The sequence below is a fragment of the Manis javanica genome, chromosome 11, assembly GCF_040802235.1.
Source record: "Manis javanica isolate MJ-LG chromosome 11, MJ_LKY, whole genome shotgun sequence".
NCBI lineage: Eukaryota > Metazoa > Chordata > Mammalia > Pholidota > Manidae > Manis > Manis javanica.
This window is the reverse complement of record NC_133166.1, coordinates 12755961-12772193: the sequence shown is the minus strand read 5'-3', so window position 1 is coordinate 12772193 and position 16233 is coordinate 12755961. Positions and strand designations below refer to the sequence as shown.

Below are 16233 nucleotides of genomic sequence, written 5' to 3'. Positions count from 1 at the left end.
AGGTAAGTTACTTTTATTTGGCAGAAGAGAAGGATGCATGTTGCATTAGTAAACTGGACTGATGGTTTTTTATAATAGGAAGAAATATCACTGATAAGTGAACCAGGGCTGTTCATTGAGTTCTCTTTCTGCAGTAAACCCTAAGTGAAAAGCTGATTGTCAGCAGAATGACAGAGTCTGGCATGGGGTCAGAGGTCGATTTTAATGGCTGATGTCATCAGATGATTGCCTGTTATGTTAATCTTAATATATTCATACTTCTTATTTAGCTTTTATTAGTATCGACTACCCATTGAAAAGTTGTATTTCTAAAATATACATAATAATTTGGAGAAATGAGCATAATATGATGGTATATAAATAAAAAGAATAGCCAAGATATCGAAGCAACCTAAGTGTCCATCAGGAGATGAATGGATAAAGAAGATGTGGTACATATACACAATGGAATATTATTCAGCCATAAGAAGAAAACAAATCCTACCATTTGCAACAATATGGATGGAGCTAGAGGGTATTATGCTCAGTCAAATAAGTCAGGCAGAGAAAGACAAATACCAAATGATTTCCCTCATTTGTGGAGCAAAATTGAAGGAACAAAATAGCAGCAGACACACAGACTCCAAGAAGGGGCTAGTGGTTACCAAAGGGGAGGAGTGGGGGAGGGTGGGTGGGGAGGGAGGGAGAAGGGGGTTGCTGGGTATCATGATTGGTGCACATGATGTGTGTGGTGTCACGGGAAAGTCAGTGTAGTTCAGAGAAAACAAACAGGGACTCTGTGGCATCTTCCTACACTGATGGACAGTGACTGCAGTGGGGTATGGAGGGAGACTTGATAATAAGGGTGAATGTAGTGACCACATTGTTTTTCTTGTGAAACCTTCATAAGAGTGTATATCAATGACACCTTAATAAAAAAAAAGAGAATAGAACTCTCTGTATGGTTGATTCCAATTTTGTTTTACATATATATAAAGATGCAAAGTGTATATACCAAAAGAATAGTATTTCCTTTTGAGTACTAGAGTTTAAGAGTTTTATCTGCATTTTCATATTTTTCTTTAGTTTCTGAACTTTCTATAGTATTTTTTAATGTTAAAAAAACTTCTTATTTCAAATAGGGAATCCTAGAACCTTCACTCAAACTTACTGTAAGATACTCTTCTTGCATATTTTTATTTAACATATGAAAAACATGGACCCTTTGGGCTTGAGATCACTTACTATGGACAAGTTCCTTGGGGATGGTGTGGCAAATGGAAACTGGGGAATATGAGGCATATAGAAAGAAAAAGATCAGGAGTGTTAGTCAATCATGGGAGACATCCTGTGACCATCTGCATAATTCAAGAATTTACAGAAGTGGGCTGGAAATTAACAGAAAGCTCCAAGTCTAGAAAGTTGGATAAATCTCTTAGCAGATATAAAACCCAGGAGCTTCCAAGAAGAAAGTAAGATGATACTGACAGGTAGCAGATATACCTCCCCTTACTTAAGTCATTTGTATACCTAGCTCAGAATCCCAGAAAGCTAAATGAGGGTATAAGGTCACCCCAAATCATAGGGTCTCCAGAGAACTCCAGGCTCATAGTCAACCACTGGGGGAATGCTTTCTACCATGCATGATGGCCAACCATGCAGCTTCTGCTGGAGTCCCTGCTAAGATGGGGGGCAGCTCACTCCTTAATGAGACAGACAGCTCTTTCTTGGTGGGTCTCATGGTTACACAAAATAGTCCTTCCTAAATCTGAACCAAATCCTTAATTTTAGTAGCAGAAAATAAGTCCATTCCCTCTTCTGCATAATGGCCATTTGAAAGCTTAACAACACTGACCCTAAGGACTTGAACTTGACTTTTCTGATTTCAAAAGATCACCACCCCATCACTTAGGGCTTTCTGGTTCATTAGAGTTATTCTGCCAGATTAAATGCTTCATGTGCCCACAGGTTCTTTAACAGCTTCCTATGATTTGAAAATGGTATGCTTTTTTACATCCTGTTTCGCCAGATAATTGATTTGTTAGTCTCAGTTAATTCTTTTTTGTTTGTTTACTTTAGGGGTGCAAAATATATCATCACATTATTAGAACTAATTTAGGATCATAATTATGTAACATGATTTATTATATCAAAATGATTAAAAAACAGCAATTCCAAAATAGTGATGATAGCCTCCAATAGAAGTTAGATTCGTATCTTAGGCATCTCTTAGTCATATAAATGCTCACATTATTATGACTGCAGGAAATGTGGCTACAAATATCTTAACACTGAGTTCATTGGGAGAGGGGCATAAATACATATTTGGCATAAATACTGGAACAGTACAGAACTCCTTCTGTTTTCATCCCGAAGTCTATTTACTGCTAAAACTGCTCTGATTAATAACACAATCTCATTTATAGAACAAACTGACAATACCCATAAAAACACAAAAATTAATATCTTCATTTGAAGAAACAAACTTTTGAAACCTGAGGAAATGTAATCTAATAAAGGTAGCATTTTTCTTTTGAGAAGAATAGATAATTCTCAGTGAGTAGGCATTTTCTTATTTATTGTTTATTTATATTTAGTATTTATTTATTAAAAATAAATTATTTATTTAATCTAAAAAAAGTAGGGGTCTTTTATTTGCAATGAGCAAACTGAACCCTGATATTACATATCATTGGGTGGATTTGAATGGACAATGGATGAACAATTTGTCCCTTGGTACAAGACAGCCATAAATGGTTCAGCCCAGGTGAAGCGCAACTAATTTTATATAGTGCTTGAAAGTAGTACCGCTAAGTGGAAAGAACATGAGACTTTAATATGGCTGGATTTGGCTTGAATTCTAGCTCTATTGCTTACTGGACTTGTGAACTTTAGTCTCAAGTTACTCATATGTGAAATAATGTTAAAACTTACTCAGATGGTTGTTGTAATGATTAAATGAGTTAGTATTTAAAAACATTGATTAGAGCCTGGCATACGTTAGACATGTTCATTTCCTTACTTGAAATTCTACAACTAAAGCTTGAGAGGGCAACTCATTGCCCTCCCTTCTTCTTTTGCAGGCATGAAATTATGAAATGGAGGAAGATGGAGAGTCCTTTGAAATAAAAAAGTGAAGCGCAAATAGAAATGTGTCCTTTGTAGATACAGTTGCTGTATCAGGATGTATTGATTTTAAAGATCATCAGAGCATGTGTCAAGCAATTTAAATTATTTTTGCATGTAATAAAGAACAACTTGAAAAGATATTCTTATATGCATAGGCACTAAACTTATTCCAATGACATTTGATATATAAAACTGCAAAAGTACAAATATTGCCTCCAAGATTTTTTTTTGGTGGGAGATGAATGCATAACAACATAGCCATACTATGGCTATTTTAAAAAGTCTTTTTTGACCTTCATTTGCTGTGAGCTGATAGTTTTTCCAGTCACCGTTATAAATGTCTATTTCAGGTGATCTCTATACACTGTCATGTTGTTCTGAACAAGCAGAATGATCAAGGTATTATACATTTATTTACCCTGAACTGAGTCAAACTGTTGTGATTTCCAAAGCTGATGGATGAGATGTTGCCTCTGCCACAAGAACCCACCCTTGGAACTGTTGTCTTCAAGAACACTCTATCTTGGTTGTGCTCCAGGAATAAGAAGATTGCCACTAAAGCTCTTAGCTCCAGGGACATGATACAGCTCCTAGATCAACACAGGTGAAAAGTAGATGTCCTAAGCTTAGCCATTGGATCTCTATAACCACTGTGATTTCCAGAAAAACTAATATATGCAAAAGAAGTAAAGCTTATAACTCATTTCCACATTCCAAGAGTTGATTGAGTGCATATAACTGGCTGAAACTAAGTTACATCTGATAGCCTAGAGACATGACATATACAAGGGCATTTGGGATATATGGCCTGTAGATTTCAGCTTTAAGGATATAAGAAGGGACTTTCATTTCCATTCAAGATAGATAAAATGACAGAAATCAGATTTTACCTCTTGCCTCAACCAATCAGAAGGAAATAAAATCGGACAAACTAGATAAAATGCTGGTTTCCCAGACACTGGACATCAGGCAGTGAAAGACAATGATTCTTAAGAGATGGGAAACAAATGAGGTAAGTCTTATAATTGCTTCAGCTTACTGTCTTAAGAAAGTTTCCAGGCCACCAAGTAAGGAGAAAGAAGAACCTGGCAGATCACATCAGTTGAAGAGATGGAACTGAGAATCTAAGGAGACTAATATGGCTACTGCTTGCTGGACAGGGTACCAGAGAGAAGAGAGCTCACAGAAAGAAAATTCTGGAAATATGCAGAGTGCCACCCTTGAGTATGCAGCAGAGTACTGATAGGCAAATATATGTGTGAGGAAATTACTGGAGGTCAGGAAAAGAACCATTTGAAAGCACTGGAGGGATCAGTACTTTGCAAGCACAAAAGTCTAGAACAGTGCCAATTCTCTCCAACTAAACTGGAAAGCCCCACAATTCATGGAACATTGATCAAAAGATTCAGAAGGATCTTGCCTCAGTAATAAGATATAATTAGCCTTAGACTAAATGTTGCTCTAAAGACCTTAAAAGCAACACTTAAAAGGATCATATAGTTGAACTGCAACCCAGAAAACAGCTCAATATTTACAGGAATACAAAATAAATACAGCTTCCAAAAGATTAAACTCACAATGTCCGGCATTCAGTCGAAGATTACCAAACACACAAAGAAGTAGGAAAATATGACCTACACTGAGAAGAAAAATTAATCAAAACCAACTCAAAACTTACACAGATGTTAGGATTAACAGAGGACATTGAAACAATTATATAATTGCATTCCAGATGGTCAAAAAATTATTTAGAAAATGAAAAGTTAAATAGAGACATGAAAGTTATTTGTAAAAGACCCAAATTTAACTTCTAAAGATGAAAACAACAATGAGAGATGAAAAATACACTGGACATGATTAATAGATTAGATGCCACAAAAGAAAAGATTAGTGAACATGAATATATAGCAATAGAAATTATCCAAAGGAAACACAGAGAAGAAAGATCTAAAAAAATGAAAGGATTATCAGTGAGCTGCGGAAAAATTCTAAGTGGCCTAATATATGTATAATCTGTGTTCTTAAAGGAAGGGAAAGAGGGAGGGAAAGAAAAAATATATGAAAGCATCATGGCTAATAATTTTCCAAATTTTATTGAAAACTATAAACTCACAGAGCCAAGAACATCAATACCCTATAAGCACATGGAACATGAAGAGAAATACACTGACATATATCATAATCCAATAGTTCTAAACAAGTAATATGTGAAAATGTTTGTGCCAGAAAAAAAAGACACATTATGTAGAAAGAACAAAGAAAATATATTGACAATGGACCACTCATCAGAAATAGTACAAGAAAAGAGTGGAGCAATATCATAAAGAGCAATAAGAGTCAACTTAGAATTCTATACACAGAGAAAATGACTTTCAAAAGTAAAGACAAAGATGTTTTCAAACAAAAGAGAGCTGAAATAATTCATTAGCAGCAGATGCATAATATAAAAAATGGTAAAGGAAGTTCTCTAGGCAGAAGGAAAATGAAAAGGGAGTCTGAAACTTCATAAAAGAAATGCATTGGGAATGGTAATTGTATGGCTAGATATCTAATTTTTTTCTTTAAACCTCTTTAGAACAAATTTACTGGTTAAGCCAAAATATTAACATGTATCATGGTGCTTATATACATTTAAATACAGCTGACCTTGAACAACATGGGTTTGAACTGAGCAGATCTACTTGTATATGAATTTTTTTCAATAAATATATTGGAACATTTGGGGGGATTTGTGACAATTTGAGAAAACATTTTCTTTTTGATAGCTTACTTTATTGTAAGAGCACAATATAAAATACATATGACATAAAAAATCTGTGTAAGCAGACTGTTTATGTTATCATAAGGTTTCTGGTTAACCATAGCCTATTAGTAGTTAAGTTTTTGGGAGATCAAAAGTTATACACAGATTCACAACTGCACAGGGGATCAGCGCCCGTAATCCCAGTATTGTTCAAGGGTCAACTGTACATACAAACAAAAATACATACATGCATACATACAAAATGTATGACAATACTACAAAGCTGGAAGGAAGGGAATAGAACTATACTTTGCAAGCTTCTAAATCAATGTGTAAAGTAGTATAATATTACTTGATAGTAATACTAGACTGGGATAAGTTAAATATGTATATCATAAACACTAAAGCAACAGCTAAAATAACAATGACAAAAAAATTATAGCTAATAAGTCAACAAAGGTTTCAATAAACCTAAAAACATCAGAAAAAGAGGAAAAGAGAACAAAGAACGATACCAAGATAATTAGATGTAAATCTAACCAGATCAATATTCACATTATCTTGATCTGGGTGATAGTTACATGAATGTATACACATTTCAAAATGCACCAAGCTGTACACTAAGATTTGTGCATTTTATTATATGTACCTCAATAGAAAAATAGCTCTCTCATTCTTTCTCTATGGATTGGCGTTTAAGGGTTATTATCTACTAAAGCCATAACAATGTGATTTTTATATTTTCACTGGCAACTATTTGAATGTATGGCATTTGCAAATGGATTAGTTTGTGGAAGGATTAAACATGAATATTCTAAAACTTTAAAAAAAGTTTTAATTGAAGTTTTAAATACTTCAATTAAAAGGCAAAGATTATCAGAGTGGATACAAAAGCAAAATCCAGCTATATGCTGCATATAGGAAACACACTTTAAATCTAAGGACACAGTAAGTTAAAATTAAAAAGATGGAAAGGTATATCATGCTAACACTTATCTTAATTAACATTTATAGAATATTCACCTAACAACAGTAAAACACAATCTTTTCAAGTGTGAATGAAACATTTGCCAAGAAAGATAGAGTCTGAGTCATAAAACAAGTGTCAAGGACTCAAGTCACATAAAAGAACATCCTTGGACTACACAAGCAGTTAGCAGTAGAGTTAGCATTCATCAAGGCCAGCCTGGTGCCCAGATCTCTATTGTTTCTTTCCCATTGTGTTTTCCTCCCTGCTGCCTCCTGCGTTTTTGCATTTTTCTCTGACCTGAATGACTCTGGGCTTCTTTCCCTGCCTCAACTATAACATCTATCTGATAGGAATCAAGTTTCTACTCTCCTCTTCCACTAAACTTCCTTTATGATCAGTTCACTGAGCCATGTGTTGCGGCAGACTAGATTCTTAAGGTAAGACATTTAGACTTTAGGTCAGAGGTATCTTGGAGGAAAAAAAAAAGTCATATTTTTTCTATACATTAATTTCAAGTCTGGAAATGACTACTTCTTGAAGCTGGTGTTAATTATATCACATTTCTGCTCTATAATTTGCTAGAATTCTGCTCACATTTTCTCAATTGCTTTTTGATCTTTGTAAAACTGCCTCTTTCTGACATGGCATATGCCTTAGACCAGAGTGCTGTGGCAATTTTGTTTCTGGCAAAACTAGCATAATGAATGACATTCAGAAATATGCCACATTCCTGTGGCTCTACTCAGATTTTGACCAAAATGATAAAAGACAAAAAAATTATACAAATGATCTGCAGATTCTATAGACCTTTGTTGTATTATTCATAAAAGCATTTTATTAGTATGTGCAAAGTGAATGCAGATATTTGAAGATTTAAAAAATGGTCATTTTGCCGGAAACAATAAAGTGATTAAAAAAGAAAATAAATATGGCAAGCATGTGCTACTGAAGGAGAAACAGCTACAGCTTGCATACTTTCAAATGACCATATATAGAACTTCTCGACTGCTGTTGTGTTTATCATCCCTGAAAATTTCAGTTGCATCACTAAAGAATTTTATTTGCCATTTTTTTGTTGTTTACTACTAGAATTATTTGTAGATCACTGTACATATGCACAATGTAGATGAAACTGGACTCTTCACATTTTCTCCTGATTTTGCTTTCTTCTTTATTAAAATACATGCTGATGGTTAAAATTTAAAAGAAAAGGAAGGTACTATGAAAATAATAACTCTTAATCTGTACAATAATTTCTAAATACCACAGTTACTAAGAATAACTGGTCACCATAGGCTGAAGCAGAATTTTGGGTTTATAACTAATTCAACAAACAATTACTGAATGCTGCTCTCTGCTAAGCACTGAGGTGAATAAAAAATAGAGGCCAGGTTAATACTCTATCTTTTCTCTCCTACTCAAGAAAGCCATGTTGGAATGTAAGCCAGTAAAGAGATTATCAATAGGAGAGTAATTTAAAATCTGATCCAATTTATAAAGAAAGTAAATCTGCAAAACTTACTTCAGTAATAGTAACACTTTACACTGGATGATGTATTTGTCTACTCAGAACCACTACCTCTCCCCAAGTTCTCATAGGAATTGCCTTGTTCTTACCTAAACCTGCACCCTGCTTCCTGCGGGAGAATACCTAACCAAGGCCAAGGGAATCAAAGACCTCTTTTCCTCCTTTCCCTCCTTAATTTCTTAATTTCTCTCTCTTTCTTTCTCATATTAGGATCACAGTGAGCAGCAGGCCACATTCCTCTTATGGCAAAATGATCAAAAGCTATAACTTGGGAACTTTAAGAGACAAATCCCCTAATTCATGGATAGATCCATCCAGTTAGAGGGATCAAAGCCCCGAGTAAAGCGAAAGAGAGGTGGGAGGCTGAGAGAGTGACAGTGCTCATACGCCTGGTTCACGCTCCAGAGACACAGCTCCAATCCTGCCCTTCCACCTGGTGTAAGACATGTTGCCCCCGTTTTGCATAAGTTTGTTGAACTTTTTCTTTGTCGTCAAATCACTTGCAAATGAAAGGGTCTACACCAGTGTACTGTGATAGTTCTGTTGGGAAGTGCTGCCTTAGTGAGAGGACTCCTACCCCACTGCAAAGGCTCAGATTAGAGAATAAGAACCGAGATTTACACAGTGAATCAGGAAGTTTAACAATAATTCTGTAAGCAAGATGTTCTGTTTTATGATGAAGAATCACTCCCAAATAAATATCAAGGGGAAGTAACATCACTTCAGCTCAAAAAATACATCACCGAAAGAAGCCGCAAGAACTATCTTAAATTGAATTAAGATGTTCAGTTACCAGATAATATTGACTCGCTCTATTACTGCAGGCGAAAATCAGTATGATTCCAGAGCGGAACTTTTTTGTATTTCCGCAGCAAGCCTTGTTCCTAATTCAAATGGAAATTAAAAAGGTCCTATGTGGGAGCTTCGAAACTAAAGTTGAAGCTGGGATATGCCTCCATGTAAACAGGAAGACCTCCATGGTTCAGAACCAAAGGAGTTTCTGGGAAACAGCTACTGCTCTTTTGAATGACCCCTTTTTTATTGGTCACTGCCTGGCCATGTCTGAGGCTACTAACACCACATAAGACCATAAGAGAATAGTAAGTGAATCTGGGCTTAGGGAGTATTATATAGCAGGCACTCCATTCTTTCCTCTCACCTCTCATTTTGATGTGCTGGGATTTGGTATTGATTTTGGACTCTTCACCTTGGCAACCACATTGATTTCCACCTCTGATAGTTGTGTTTTGGTTCCAAGGCTGTCCAGGCCAAGGTCATCAGAATATTATCCAGTTAGACCCTGGACTTTTCCAGTCTGAGGATGGGGATGTGACGGCCAGTAGAGCAACCTTTCAACTCCAGATTTTTTTCTATACATTAATTTCAAGTCTGGAAATGACTCTACCTCTACAAGCTGGTGTTAATTATATCACATTTGTGCTCTATAATTTGCTAGAATTCTGCTCACATTTTCTCATTTGCTATTTGACTTTTGTAAAACTACCTCTTTCTGACATGGTATATGCCTTAGACCATAGAGTTGCAGCAATTTTGTTTCTGGCAAAACTAATATAATGAATGCCATTCAGAAATATGCCACATTCCTGTGGCTGTACTCAATGTTTACAATGAAAAGTCAGGACTATTTTTCTGTGCTTAGTATTAAATTGCTGGAATAGTTGTGAAGGACAGCATCAAACCATTTGTATGTTCTTCTGAGAAACGAACTTAGCCTTTGTTTCCCATGACAAACTTCTGAACTCTGAACCACTTGTCTAGTTTTTAGGAGTATGGGTTAGAATCATGAGTAAGCAGAGGTCTATGATGGAAAAGACTATCTTACTCGTTTTTTGATTCCTGGCACCTAACACACTGTTAAGAACATTGTAATGCTTCAAAAAATTTGTGGTGCAAATGGACCTACGAATAGATACCTAGCTACATAATTGAATTTACCCTGCTTTCAGAATAAATGTGTTCTATGATATACGTCACATAGCAAAAGGGGTTGGTAACCTAGTTCCATCTATACAACACTGCCAGCGAAGGAGAAGGATCACTCTAAACCTAAGGCATGCAGCCGGAGAGAATCCTAATCTTAAATGACTACCTTAAGGCCTAAGTAGTAACTCCAAGAATGCAAAGAGTTCCTGAAGTTGGCCAAAGATCCATTTGAAGAGGAGCCATCAAACTGGAATGATGTTCATGGTGAAATGAAGCTTACGTGATACATCATAAAATGTCATACAAAATGGATAGATCTCAGTTGCAAATGGAAGCAAACGTGACAGACAGTAGAAATGGAACTCTAAAGATGGAGGATTTTTGAGGAATATGCTTCATGGAAATTAAACTGCAGAGTGGAACAGTCCTCAATCTGAGCCATCCCAGGGAATGTGTCCTGTTTTAGAGTAACTAAGTAGCCATGGAAAGTAGCAAGTTTGAAAATGATGGTACCGAAGGCAGGGTGCAGTATCAATCATTAATTCAGGCAAACATCAAGGTACAATAATTTGTTCCTTTATTCAGTCAACAACAGGTTCTGGGCACTGCACTGAGTGTTGTAAGAGATAAAATAAATGTGGGTAAGACTTGATTCTTGCCTGTAGTAGTTTATAGGGAAGTGGCCGCTTCTACTTTTCAGGACTGAAATAATACGCGAACCATATACAAACCTCCTTCAAATTTTTCATTTGTAAAGTGAAGATAGCACTCTCTGATCAGCCCAGCTAAGCAGAGTTTGGAGATAATGTGGCAATGTTATTGCAAAGGTGCTTCATAACCATAAATATTATATATAGGAAATAGAGGATTCTTCTACTACCACTAAGATGACAGCAGCAGCAGGAAAGAATGAAGCAAGATCTACAAGATAATGCAAATGCTGAAACAAGTCTTTGAAATAGTAGTGATTAAGACTGGTTTCCTAACAGGATGGAGACACTGATCTGGGTGTAACTGGCAATCTGAGAGCAAAGCCAGGGAGGGTCCTTCAGAACAATCCACAACCCTTTCGGTTCCTTTTGGCTCTTTTACAGGTAGCTGTATATCAGCTTAAGTTTGTAAATACCTACATGCAGCCACATGCTTGCACTTCTGTGATTTCTACCCCTCTCCAACTGGGTATGTTGTTGTTATTCTGTGGTTTAGTATGAACTCATTTCTTTTTATTTGTTGCCTATTTCCTTTCTCAATCACCTCTGCGACATGGGGCTGGGATGCAAGGCCGAAGAAATACAAGTTAGGTTGATTTAAGAAACAACAGGTGAACAACATTTGGATATTTTACTGATTAAAAATGTTACTTGGAGGGAACAAAATGAAAGTCTCTCACTGCAAAGACTGAACATGCAAATAAAAACTTAAAACATAAAAAAAATGTTACTTGGTATTTTTCCATTAAATTTTGCAAATGAAAATGGTGACATCACTCCCCTCAACTCCCCAAAGAGAATTTTTAAGCATAGATGACTAGCCATGTTTTAACAATTCTGAAGCTTTTAGTACCGCTACCAAATCAAACTGAGTAAAACAGAGAAGTCAACATCTCAAGGCTTGAAAATTCAAGGGAATAAGGTAAGATTACAACCATGGGACAGTTATGTACCCTTGAGGTTGGGCTTTGGAAGGCTGGCAGTGCTGGAGGAGAGACAGGAAGAGAAGAAATGAGAAAATGTCAAGAGGTAGAGAAAGAAACTAGGATAAATCAAGACCAGCCTCCTCCCCATGAACCCAGAGAGGGCTCTTCGAGAAATTAAGAGTTTGAGTGGGCATGACATGTAGTCCAGAGTGACCTGTAAGTGCTCGGCATTGGGTGGTCAGATCATAAGAGGAACTTCAGCACAGCCGCGGAGCCTGGGTGGATGGAAGCCCTTCGGCTTCTGTCCAGGGTAGGACATTGCTGATGTCTTGGCCATGGTCACAGCAGGGTCGGGAGCCAGGAAAAGAGGCTTTGTCAATCTTTCGATATTTGTGCTGATTAAACTTAAATTTAATTCTGTGCCCATTATGATTGCCAATTTAGGGGAACTCTTTTCAAGTTGTATTAAAAACAGAACAGTACTTATACTTCAACATTTTCTTCCTGCTGCAGGACAAACAGACCTGGGATGGATTCCTGGTTTCGTCACTGGGTGACTGGGATAAGATATGTTACTTCTATGTGCCTCCGGCTTGGCCCCTCGATGCGATGGGGACAATGCTCTGAGTAGGGTTGGATCTCTGTGAGCATTAAGTGAAATAATTGTGTCTATGTAATATTGGCGTATTAGGCTCATTAACTATAGTATTTCCCCCTTTCATCTATATTCTCAAGGGACATGGTCAGAATTCAAAATTAATAGCTTCTGTTTATTGAGGTTCACTGTTCTAAGTGCTTGTAGTATCGACTTAACCTGCACTACAGTTACATAGAGAAGATTCTATTTCTATTCACATTTTTCACAGGGGGAAACTGAGGCACGGGGAGGCTGAAAAGAGACTTGCCCAAGCTAGGAAATCGCAGAGCCAGGGCTCAAACCCACAAACTCAGGCAATCCCATCCCAGAGCTGGTGCTCTTGACCACCGCCTTGTAGTGCTTCTCTAACCCACGGTCAGGATTGTCGTCATGAATTCCCATGAGGGTTGTGAATAGCAAAGGTGCTAATGTGGCCATGTCCACAGGAGCTATTTTCCTTGCCCCTAGGAAATTAGGCTTTAGGAGAAGAGTGGTCTGATTTCAAATCCTGGCTCCTCTACTTCTAGCTCTGGGGCTCTGAAAGATTGCACTTATTTACCAAAGGTGGTGTGAAGATTATGAAATGATCTCTGTAAAGTGCCTGACACAAAGCGGCCATTCTAAAATATAGTTGTTATTACTATTGTGTATTGGATTTTTAAAAAATCTGTTGCTTATGGTTTTTTTTTTTTAGTCCTCTCTTACCATTTGGCTGTAAGCAGCCACTATAGCTCTAACAGTCTTTCATCTTCTATGTTAAATTTTAATAGGAGATAGTGAATTAGAATTGGTAGGTAATAAAGAGAAGTGATCTGTAAATACCAGGTGGAAATGCAGTACTGGCAAGTATTAAGTTGGGATTTGTAAAAGCCCAAACAGAAAATTGCCTAGATATAAGGATAAAAATAGAACATTTTTAGGTTGTAACATCCCCACTGCTTAGAAAAAAACCAATAAAACAGTGCTGTCATTTGACAGGAAAACAGCAGGAAGTAATCCCTTTTCTACACGCAGTATTGAGCAAGTCCTTATTAAGACTACTTTACCACATGATCCAGAAATCCCACTTTGGGGTATATATCTGAAAGGAAATGCAATTACTATCTAATATCTGCATCCCTATTGAAGCATTCTTTATAGTAGCCAAGGTAAGGAAACAAGCTAAGTGTCCATGGAGGGATGGATAAAGAAAATGTGGTCTATGCATGCAATGGAGTATTATCCAGCCATTAAAAAGAAGGAAATCCTGTTATTTGTGACAACATGGATGAAACTTGAGGGCATTGTGTGAGGGCATATACATATTATTATGTATTAGATGTGAAATAAGACAGAGAAAGACAAATAGTGTATGATCTCACTTTTTTGTGGAATCATGTACACTCAATTCACTTATATGTGAATGCACAGCAACAGAGAATAGATTAGTGGATGCCAGGGTGGGGTGCTGGCACTGGATGGAGGTGGTCAGAGTACAAACTTTCAATTATGAGACAAATAAGCTCTAGGGATCTAATATACAGTATGGTGACTGCAGTTAATAATACTGTCTTGTACACTTGAAAGTTGCTAAGAGAGTAGATCTTTAATGTTCTCACCACACCCACATAAAAGGTAATTATGTGAAGTGATGGAGATGTTAACTAACCTTATTGTTGTAATCACTTTGCAATATGTATGTGCACCAATTATGTTGTATACCTTAGAGTGACACAATGTTATACGGCAATTATATCTCAATAAAACTGGTGTGTAGGGGGGGAAGAAAACAGGTATGGAAAAAAAGATCACTTTCCACTAAGAAAAAGGACTACTTAAAAAAAAAAGGCTACATACAATATAAACCAAAAATAAACCGACATAAGCATAACAGTAATTAAAAGGTTAAAAAGGGAAGTAAAAAATTTAAGTCTCTTTGGTTCCCTAGGCCTGGACAAAACCCTATGAAAGAGACATTTATGTTTCACCAAACATTCATGTGTTCCTCCCATTTCCTGGGCCCCTTGCAGTTAGTCGGGGCCCTGCGGCTTGTTCTGGCCAAGGCACTCTGTGCGAATGTGTCATTATGCAGCCCTCTCCCTGCCCCTGCGACGGCTGTCAAAGAACTTATTCCCAGTGGTGCAACTTCAAGATAGTGGCTTCTCTATCATCCTGGGGCTTGAGTGATTACATGGAGGAGTGCTGTGCCCTAGGCCCAATTCGATGTGGAGTGTGGGTAGGAAATAAACTTTTGTTGTGCTTAGCCAGCTTAAGAATTATTTATTTTGCTATCATAGTCTGTCTTAGTCTGGTTAATACAGTCTTCAGATAAGTAATTTTAGCACTGCACAATTTACATAGATACCTTAGATGCATGATCTTTTCAGGCTGACAAATACCTAAAGAACATTCTGTTGGCCCAGAAAGCATAAAATTAGAGGTTATATTGTCTTACAGTGAAGCAATCAAGTTTATATTATACAGGGAAAGCCCTTTATAATAAGAACAGGGGCTGTGAGAGAGAAACCATGTATAAAGGATATAAAGGACTTATGAATTGGATGGGAAGGAAGGGTTGCATTAGAGGGGGATGGTCTTCAGATTTCTTCTAACTCTTGAGCTGCTACCAAGGAAGTTGTGCAATGTGCATTATTGGAGGAGTTGGAATACTTGGTCTCAGAAGGCTCATATGGGATTTCTCAGTGCAAGTATGTAAGCTTCCATTGTGATTTTTCATAACTTGTTCCTACTTTAAAGATGGGCCAGAGTTCAAGAAAGAAATTAGGTGGGCTTTATACGGCTTAGCTGAATTTAAATTAAAAGGTGGAACTGCTGCTTCCTGAATCATAGTAACTAATGAAATTCATAATGCCTTTATATAGTGATAGACTAGAGCTTCTCAGCTTTTTATACTATACAGGTATTTAGGAGTATTCTATTATCGACGTTTGTTAGAGAAGGGCTCATTCCAACTATAGAACTTGTCATAAATTACTTAATACATTTAGATTGTTTCAAAGCAAAAAAAAATTAAGCAATATATCTAATTATTTATGGAAACAATCACTTTTCTCCTGGTCCAATTTCTCAGATGTAAAGGACAGTTAAGTTTCCTTCCAGCTCTGGTGTAATATAGAAGTAAAGCCCTATTGCACTTGTTTTTTAACTATGAATGACAGTATTAAGGGCTTTTGGGCTACACATTGTATTTAAGGTTTTATGTGCCTTTCTTACAATTCTCAAGATCCTATTGTGCAAGTTCCATTGTAATTCATATTTTTCAGATGAGGAAACTGAGGACAATTATTGGTAACTACTATGTGCAGGTACTAGGTGAGGTGAACCAAACATCTTCTCATTTTTCTCACCTTTAAGAATCCACCTAAGGGTCCAAATACACCACTAAAACATGCATTTTAATTAATGTTGCTGCATAGGTGGCTCTGGGACTACAATTACATCGAACTATTCAGTTTGATTTGTTGTGGCTCTTTCCCACAACCAAGTTACTTTGCAGGGAACTAGAAGGTGCTTTTATTAATGATGTCTAAGCCTGATCTCCAGAAAATAGAAATACTCACATTTTTCCAGGCTTAATATAATTGCCATCAACATATAAGATCCTTTTGAGAGTATTTTGTTGAAGAAACTACTGAACAAAAAAATGAATGACAGAAGTTCCAACAAA

General features: G+C 36.7%; 1 protein-coding gene and 1 long non-coding RNA gene across 22 annotated transcripts in view; one reads left to right on the top strand and one right to left on the bottom strand.

The window, feature by feature from the left end:
• Positions 1–16233, bottom strand: part of DLG2 (discs large MAGUK scaffold protein 2) — a 1871010-nt gene that overhangs the window by 80808 nt on the left and 1773969 nt on the right. The gene's annotated exons all lie outside the window — the stretch shown is intronic.
• Positions 6424–16233, top strand: part of LOC108402444 (uncharacterized) — a 43913-nt gene continuing 34103 nt past the window's right edge. For all 3 annotated transcript variants that reach the window (XR_012122520.1, XR_001854426.3, XR_012122521.1), the window contains exon 1: positions 6424–7258. This is a non-coding gene — a long non-coding RNA (uncharacterized lncRNA). The remainder of the gene's footprint in view (positions 7259–16233) is intronic.